The sequence below is a fragment of the Tripterygium wilfordii genome, chromosome 12 (assembly GCF_013401445.1).
Source record: "Tripterygium wilfordii isolate XIE 37 chromosome 12, ASM1340144v1, whole genome shotgun sequence".
NCBI classification, from domain to species: domain Eukaryota; kingdom Viridiplantae; phylum Streptophyta; class Magnoliopsida; order Celastrales; family Celastraceae; genus Tripterygium; species Tripterygium wilfordii.
In genome coordinates this window covers 9,942,922-9,952,562 of record NC_052243.1, presented here as the reverse complement: position 1 = coordinate 9,952,562, position 9,641 = coordinate 9,942,922, and positions in this window count along the sequence as shown.

Below are 9,641 nucleotides of genomic sequence, written 5' to 3'. Positions count from 1 at the left end.
ATCTGGAGTAAATATTCTCCTGCACAGTTTCTTCTTGGAGAATTTGTCAATGTAGTGCGTTAGGATTGCGAGGAGGTTTATTATCATGAGGATCATGAGTGGGGAAGAGACACAGAAGATGAGGTTACTGGCAGAGATATTTACTGTTAAAATTAAAAGGGAGAAACTTTCAAATGGCCCATGTACTTTAATGAAAGGGTCATTTTGACCCTTAAATTTTATTTAGGATCAATTTAGCCCTTCAACTTTCAATAATGTAGTCCATTAGCCCATTTTCTATTAATTTTTGCTGATGTGGCAAATGTTTTCCATTACTTATATGACACGTGGATTTCAGACTTGTTGCCACATCTGTTAAATAGACAGAAATTGTAATGGAATATAATTTTGAAAGTTCAATAACTAAATTGATCCTAAATAAAGTTCAGGAGCTAAATTGATTCATTCACGAAAGTTTATGGGCTATGTCATTACTTATCCCAAATTAAAATAAAGTCTTTTGTTTCTTTTTTTATGGGGTACGCCATTACTTATCCCAAATTAATATTTACCGCCGCATTTGTCACTTTTACTATAAGTAACTAAATATTTCATTTGCATCACAATTCATCAAAAATGCTATTACAAGTTCTCTTAAAAACTCAACTTTATCCATTTGAATATCTACGCATATATATCGAAGAGAAAACATTGGTTGACTCCCCGCGGAGCTCACCATATCATGAGAATTTATATTGGTTTTCCACACACAAGAAGTTATCTTGATCTTATATGGACGAGAAGTTACACCTTTCATAAAATATAATTGTTGAAATCTACTACCTATAAAACTAAACAACTTTTGAAGGTATGTATCATAGGTTAAATTAACGGAGTGTCCATATCATAGGTTTTTCAATCTTTGCATGACCAATTTGCAAGTTCAAATATTTCAGTGAGTGAATTGAAAATGGATCCTTCCGGGAGTAATCTTTAATTTTTGCCTTTAATATCTAGACCACTAAGTAATCAACTTGTAATTTAAAAGGTGATACGGTGCGGAAGTACGGATCGAACGGTTAGTACACAATTAAGTCAATATAATTTGAAATTCATCAAAGAAGCTTGTAATTCACCAAGAAAACAGAGAGAAAACTAAAAAAAAGTACTTATTTTATTTTAAAGATTACTTAGCATGACGGCTTACAATCCTATTCAAATAAAGAAAATAAAGAAACCCTAATGAAATTAACAATGCTAGTTTGACCAGAATTCCTATAGACAATTAAAGTTTCTAATAATTCTACAAGAATTACACTTCTAATAGGAAAAAGAAAATAATAAACTAACTCCAAATTACTATATGAAACTACTAAATCTTCTCCTACATCAAAATGTTTGAAGAGATCGAGTCTGTGCTCGTTGGAAGTTGTGATTCAATTCTTACCTTTGAGCCCGTACTTGAAGTTTCCATGTACATGCGTAATTTATAAAATATTACACGAACTCATAAGTTTATCCAGTACAGAAGTGGGTACAAGTTTTCGTGTAAAAAAATATAGGGTCCGTTTGGTGCACCATTTATTGTTCACTAGCCATATATTGTGGAGACCCACCAAACAACAATATTAAGGTTCAAAATCCTAGATATTTGTTTGACAATTATATTGTCATTTTGAAATTGTTCACATTTCAACAATTTCAAGACCATTTTACATGCTAGTTACTCATTTGCCCTTTAATTTGAATGAAATATCACTTATACCAATAAACGGGACCACATTACATGACAAGATAGTTCTTTTTTATATTAAAAAAATGTTATAAAAATACTGTTACAATGTTTGGACATTTTCAAAACTTTTTCAGTTTTTAATTCTTTTATTAGTTAAAAGTTTTTTATTAATATAAACATTATAAAACTTATAAAATATAATTTTTATAATACTGTAATTTATTTAATATTTTTATTATTTATTAGAAATTGTTTACAATCTATTTTGTTATTTATTTTAATTTGTTACAACCTAAATGTATAATACCCCTACGCATAATTTATACAACAATTATATCACCATATATGCTAACAGTAAAAGTAGCATCAAACAGCTACCAGTATTTCAATCACCATATATACTACCATTTATTACCACCATTTATTATCTATAATATACGCACAATATATGCTACTGTCAAAATTGTCTACCAAACAGACACATTACCTGGTACAGATATGGGCCGAGTGAACAATAGAGGGGGGTGGTTTGAAGAGCCCATGGAATTCAAAGAGTATAAAGATCTTCTCACTATTTTGGAAACAACTAACAAAGTCAACACATTGAATGATAAAATCTCAGCTGATGTGGTTCCATCCCATTGATCCAGTCATCATGATCTTGTGATTTTTTATCAAAAACTGTGAAAACTGGATAAGGTGTGCAGACAGTCGAGGTGGTGTCTGGACACCTATGCAGGAAATCAAGTCAGAGGCGGCGGAAATACTAAGTGTCCGGAAAGCTCAGGGAGGTGTCTGGACGGGGTGTTGGGGCTGCACTATTTTAATATAAATAGGGGATTTGTTTCTAGGTTTTTAACCCTAATTCCAGTTATAAGTTTCTCTGGGTTTTGAGAGGCGCCTAGGAGTGAAAGAGTGAGCAAGGTTGGGGGAAACTTCGTGGTTTATCTCTTAGGTTTAATTGGGTTCAAGGTGAGAGAAATTGAGTGCGTGGTTGTACAAATTTTCTACATAGTGAATTTTCTCTTGGTTGTCTTTTGACAACGATCGTGGTTTTTCCTGCGGACTTGGAGGTTTTCCACCTAAATCTTGTGTGTTGATTGTTGCTTTTCTCAGTTTCAATTTCTCTATTATCGTGTTGATTTATCTGTCTAGGAGGAGAGTGGGTCTAATTTCCCAGCAATTGGTATCGAATATCTAGGATTCAGTTTCTTGGGTGGTCAAAGATTCTTTAGAGTAGATATGTCAGGGGTAAAAGTCAACATTGAGAAGTTTGATGGGAGAATGAATTTTGGTTTATGGCAAGTACAAGTCAAGAATGTGCTGATTCAATCCGGGTTACACTAGGCGTTGAAAGGGAAACCTGATTCAATAGATAATAAGGGACAGGTTAGTAAGAGTGATGAAGCTTGGGAGGAACTTGATCTAAAGGCGGCTTGTGCAATTCGGTTATGTTTGGCCAAGAATGTTCTAGCAAACGTGCATGGAATATTGATGGCTAAGGCACTTTGGGAAAAGCTTGAAGAATTGCATTAGTCGAAGGGTGTTTCAAGTCAAGTGTATCTAAAAGAGTAGTTTCACACACTGTAGATGGATGAAGGCACAACAATTTCAGATCACTTAAGTGTTCTCAACAGGATCATCTCGGAGTTGGAATCTGTTGGAGTGAAGATGTATGATGAGGATATAGCCTTACGACTGATATGGTCTCTTCCATCTTCCTATGAGCACATGAAGCCGATTTTGATTCATGGGAAGGAAAATGTTGTTTTTTCTGAAGTTATCAAAAAACTTTTCTCGGAGGAGCAAAGATTGAGTTGTGGGAATAAGGATTCACAGGAAAACTCAGCATTGGTAGTGGAAAACAGGAAAAATAAAAGGGGTTCCATGAAGCAAAAGTTGAAGTGCTGGAGGTGTGGTAAAAGGGGGCACCTCAAAAGGAATTGTCAAAAACGTGGAGCTGCTACGACAAACAACTTGGGTGAAGTTAACGGTGCATTTTCAGAAGAAGACGTGGATGATGCTCCTTTCTAAAGGGCAAGGACATCCTCATGGCATGGCGATAGTGCCATGAAAGAGGATGTGTTAATTGATAACGGGTCCATGGGTTTGCACACGGGCATTGGCTTGAAGGTTATGCAGGGTGTGTGGTGGAAAGGATGTCAGAAGACTAAGGAACTCCCAGGAAAAGTCAAGATGAGGGTCGTACCATTAATTCAGTATGTTTATTTCGACATGTGCCGAAGGAAAATCTTAGAGTGGTAAAGTTCTGAGTGGGTATATTCTTTATGGTGGAGTATGATTGTCAGTCAAGGCAATGTATAGCGAAAGCTATGGAGGGAAATTCTCGGTGTAGAGAGTTGTGACTATCGGTGAAGACGGTGGTATAGCGAAAGCTATGGATTTTTTTTGAGCAAGGTGGAAATTTGTGATTTTTGATCAAAAACGGTGAAAACTGGATAAAGTGTCCAGACAGTCGAGGTGGTGTCTGGACACCTATGCTGGAAATCAAGTTAGAGGTAGCGAAAAGACTAAGTGTTCGGACAACTCAGGGAGGTGTCCGGACGGGGTGTTGGGGCTACACTATTTCAGTATAAATAGGGACTTGTTTCTAGGTTTTTTTGTTGGGGCTACACTATTTTAGTATAAATAGGGGACTTGTTTCTAGGTTTTTAACCCTAATTACAATTGTAAGTTTCTCTGGGTTTTGAGAGGCGGCTAGGAGTGAAACATCGAGTGGGCAAGGTTAGGGGAAACTTTGTGGTTTATCTCTAAGGTTTAATTGGGTTCAAGGTGAGAGAAAATTGAGTGTGTGGTTGTACAACTTTTCTACATAGTGAATTTTCTCTTGGTTGTCTTTTGACAATGGCTGTGGTTTTTCCTCCGAGCTTGGAGGTTTTCCACGTAAATCTTGTGTGTTGATTGTTGCTTTTCTCAGTTTCAATTTCTCTATTATCGTGTTGATTTATCTGTCAAGGAGGAGAGTGGGTCTAATTTCCCAACATATTAGCTGCTTGATTAATGGAGGAATATTAGCATAAAATTTCCAACTACGTTACAGGCAAGAATCAAGCAACAATAGTAGGAGAATAATCCGTATTTAAGCTAGTCTTTTCTTCTTGTTTTAGCACCTTACTTGGATTTGATTAATTATCTTGTATTTGGGAGAGATTCCTTGGAGTGATTCCATTGTCTAGAGAGTGATTCTCATATATTTTTTTCCTAATATCATATTTCCTTTCGTTCCATCTCTTGTTATCTACCCTATTCACATCAATTTGGTATCAGAGGAAAGATCGATTCGTAAGAAAAATGCCTACTAGAAAAGAAAAGGAATACTCAGCAATTGAATTTGATCCAACTCACCAGCACAACAGAGTGATTTCATGAAGTCAATGGCCTAGCAGCTTCCGTAGATCCTTCTAGTGGTTCAATAGGTTCCTAACATTGCATAGCAACTTGAACATGTGACGGAACAATTGAACGAGATGCGAGAAAAAATGGAGTTGATGTTCCCAACGAAGGCTGAGATAGGAGGTGCTAAACCAACGAAATCCAGTGAAGAACCAGTGGAGAATGGAGAACAGGGTCAATACTCAGGGACTCATTAGCAATGGGATGTTAGAGACCGAGGCCAGAAATTGGAAGGACATCAACTGTGGTCCCATAATCAAGGGAGTTGACACCATGCTTACGTGCATAGTATGATCAAGAGACACATCCGCCTTATAAATCTGGTGGTAACTTTGACCAAGGTGATCAAATCATGAGACGGATCAAAGCAGATGTCTCGGAGTTTGATGGCAACATGGAGTTTCATGAAGTGATGGATTGGCTGCTTAAAGTTGAGAATTTCTTTGAGTGGGTTGGAATGTCGAGCGAGCAGAAAGTTCATTACATCAAGATGAAGTTCAAGGGGCAGGCTTGCGTGTGGTGGCAGAGCATGGAAGAACAAAGGTACCATTCATAGCTTCCTACAATCACGGACTGGAGGGACATGAAAGATTTATATCAAAGAAGAGTACCTTCCTTGTAATTATAAGGAGTTGGTGTATCGAGAGTTACTCACTTTGGAGCAGGGAAGTAGCACTGTAAAGGAGTCCAATACAAGATTTCATGAGCTAAATGTCCGTTCTAGAATCAATGAAGACCTTCAACAATCATTGGCAAGATATAAAAAGAGTTTGAGGGACGAAATTTGCAGGGAGTTGGAAACTGTCAAGTTGGAAAATGTGCGAGAGGCTTACCAGCTTGCTCTCAAAGTGGAAGCATGGCTAATGATGGAAAACTCAACCCACCAGCATGATATTGTAGGCACTGTGTCATCTCAACCCAAAAACTAGTTTAAAACGCGTCATACTAGTTAAGGAAGGGCTTGTCCATATAAAGCACTTCACAAGTCATCACCCAAACGATGTGGGACGAAAGATCTGCCACATGAATTCACATCATTACCACCAATTTTCAATTTGTGTTTTAAGCAAGAAGTAATGCATATAGCAAGTAGTAATCCTAAATGTGTCAATACAGCAGGATTGAGCCAATCACATCAAGGACTACCTCTAACACAAATGTAATCCATAAAACAAACAAAACTTTGATTTATGCAACATTAGTGAATCTTATCACTTACAAATACGTATACAATTATATATCTATGGAATATGTAAACATAGGAAGCAAATTAAAAGTCTACTTTATTTTGTATCTCTATGTGATAAGAAGGAATGTTTGGCAAGACACATGGACATGTACGATAAAGTGATCATCTCTCTAGATTAATTTTTTCTTTTTTCTTTTAAAAGATATTCTTCTTAAATGTCACTATTAAAATAAATAAAGTGATCATCTCTCTAGATTAATTTTTTCTTTTTTCTTTTAAAAGATATTCTTCTTAAATGTCACTATTAAAATAAATATTTCATTTCTTTATACGTTTTCATATACTATGAAAGGATATGAATTCAATAAGAGTTGATAAAAATATGATTTATAAAAATATGATTCTAGATAAAAATGAATAGTGAAAACGAACAAACTTAATATATTTTCTCATAAATTTTTATAGCCGACCCTACATTTTAGGGATAAAGACTCAAATAATATTGATATGAACCCAAAATGTTTGATTGCATCATGGTCTTTAAAATATCTATAAAAAAAGTGAGAATAAATTAAATAAATTTAGTATGAGGGAAGATTAATTCCAACACTTATCCCTATAGAATGAAGCACTAATTTTTAAAAAAAATGAATGAAACATTATTGTCATGTACTAAGAGTCTTTTAATTAAATTCACTACCAAATTCTTAGTTCACTTCTTTCAAAGTCACTCTCTTTCAATACCCATTCAACCAAAAAAAAAAGGAATAAAAATGGTTGAAACAAACAGGCATTGTGACTTGTGAGAACTCTAACATTAATTAGACAAGCCCTAGTTGGATATCTTTATGACCCAACTCAATTTAAAATTGTTATTAGCAACTAACAACAGTACTCGCATTAGAATCTCTTAACAAATTTTCTATTTTACATACTTAGAGCACTTACATTAGTGTCTCTTAACTGATTCTCTATATTATCTCCTCAAACACCATTTTTTGATAATTTACAGCTTCTCTATTTAATAATCACTGCATCAATATCTCTGTTATAATCTCTACTTCATTAAAATATTAATTTTTCTTTCTTTATTGATTTATATTATTTAAGAGAGGAGTGAGATGCAGAAGAGAGGAGATACAAAAATAATATTAGTTTAATAGTTTATTATCTACTTGTAGATAATGAATACAAAAGTTATCTATTATATAGAACTCTAACAGATTCTGATGCAATTGGTTTTTTGCCCAAATCTGAATTTTCTATTATCTAAAATACCTACTTAACTCAGTTTGTAGAAACTGATGCAAGTGCTCTTAAACATCACTTTTTGACAATTTACAATATCTCTATTCAACAACAACTACATCTATATCGCTATCATAAATCTCTAAAACATTAAAATACTAAGGGTCTGTTTGGTTACAGTTTTCAAAACTGTTTTCTGTTTTTGAAAATTCAAATGGGATTGAAAATTCGTTTGGTTGGGTGTTTTTAGAAACTGTTTTGTAAAATTGAAAACTGTTTTTGGTTTTTAAAAACTAAAAAACCAAAACTGTTATTTGAAGTTTTGTAAAATTCTTTTCTGTTTTCTCTTTCATCTTTCCTTTTCTCCGTGCAAAATCCTCTATCAAATGAATTTTGTTTTCATCATTATTTCTTAAAATTGTTTTCAAAATCTAATCTTAAAATCAGTTTTTGAAACCCAAAAACCAAAACCATTTCCAAACACACCCTAATTGTTTACATTAAAACGTGTGGCATATTTTAGTTATTGATTGTATCTCAAAACTTATTGTTCACTTATGATATAAAGTCTGTATGAGTTCGTCTCACCTTGTAAAATTTTTTTGCAAAAAGGCCCCACTTAACTGTGCAGCTTTGGATACCAAAGTAGTTAGGACTGGCCTTGCTTGATCCTAACCAATGTTTTGAGTTCCCATGTTGACACTACTATTCCTAAAAGTTTTTACATTTCAATTTCATGAATTGGTCATGATACAAAGAAATAGCAATTCTGTGTTCAATTAATATGAGAAAATATAAGTCCAATTGTATGTAGTCCTTCCATTTACTTACACTAGATCTAGTTGGACAAAGTATTATCAATCCTCCATTAATGGACACAACGCTGGTATATACTTGGTCAAATAATATTCATTTCCTTATTTTTCTATATCTAATTTAATAAAAAAGATACTTTTTTTTTCCTGTGCAATAAATGGACAAGAAAATTCGTACCTAAACAAAGCTAGGCCCCTTTTTGATGTTATTGAAACCCCCCCCAAAAAAAAAGAAGGTCCAATCCTTTTCTTGGTCGGGTTGAAATGGTAAGAAAATATTTTCAACATTTTTTGTATTTATGTAAATAACATCACAAAGAGACCTAGCTTTTTTTTTTTTTTTGGTTTTCAAAAATTATTTGACTTTTTTGGCATTACAAAATTAAAAATAAAGAAAACAAAGGAATGAATGTTTCTTTCTATAATGTTGGTCCTGTCCTCCCTTTTCCACACACAAGAAGTTATCTTGATCTTATATGGACGGGAAGGTCACCCTTTGATAAAATATCCTTGTTGAAATCTACTCCATATCATAGGTTTGTCAATCTTTGGATGACCTATTTGCAAGGTAAAATACTTCAGTGAGTGAATTGAAAATGATCCTTCTGGGAGTAATCTTTATTTTTGCCCTTTAATATCTAGACCACTAAGTAATCAACTCTTGATAAAAAAAAATTTAAAAAAAAAAAGTATTCAACTTGTAATTTAAAAGGTGATACGGTATGGAAGTACGGATCGATTGGTTAGTACACGACTAAGTCAATATAATTTGGAATTCATCAAAGAAGCTTGTAATTCACCAAGAAAACTAAGAGAAAGTACTTATTTTATTTCAAATATTACTTAATCTGAAGGCTTACAATCCTATTCAAATAAAAAAAATAAAAAAACCCTAATAAAATTAAAAATATTAATTTGACCAGGATTCCTATGGACAATTAAAATTTCTAATAATTCTATAAGAATTACACTTCTAATAGGAAAAAGAAAATAATAAACTGACTCCTAATTACTATACGAAACTACAAAATCTTCTGCTCCATCAAAATGTTAGAAGTTGTGATTCAATTCTTGCCTTTGAGGCCGTACTTGAAGCTTCTGTGTACATGTGTAATTTATAAAATATTACACGAACTCATATAGCAAGTAGTAATCCTAAATGTCCCAATACAGCAAGGATTGAGCCAATCACATCAGGGATTACCTGTAAACAAATTTAATCCATTAAACAAACAAAACTTTGATTTATGCAACATTAGTG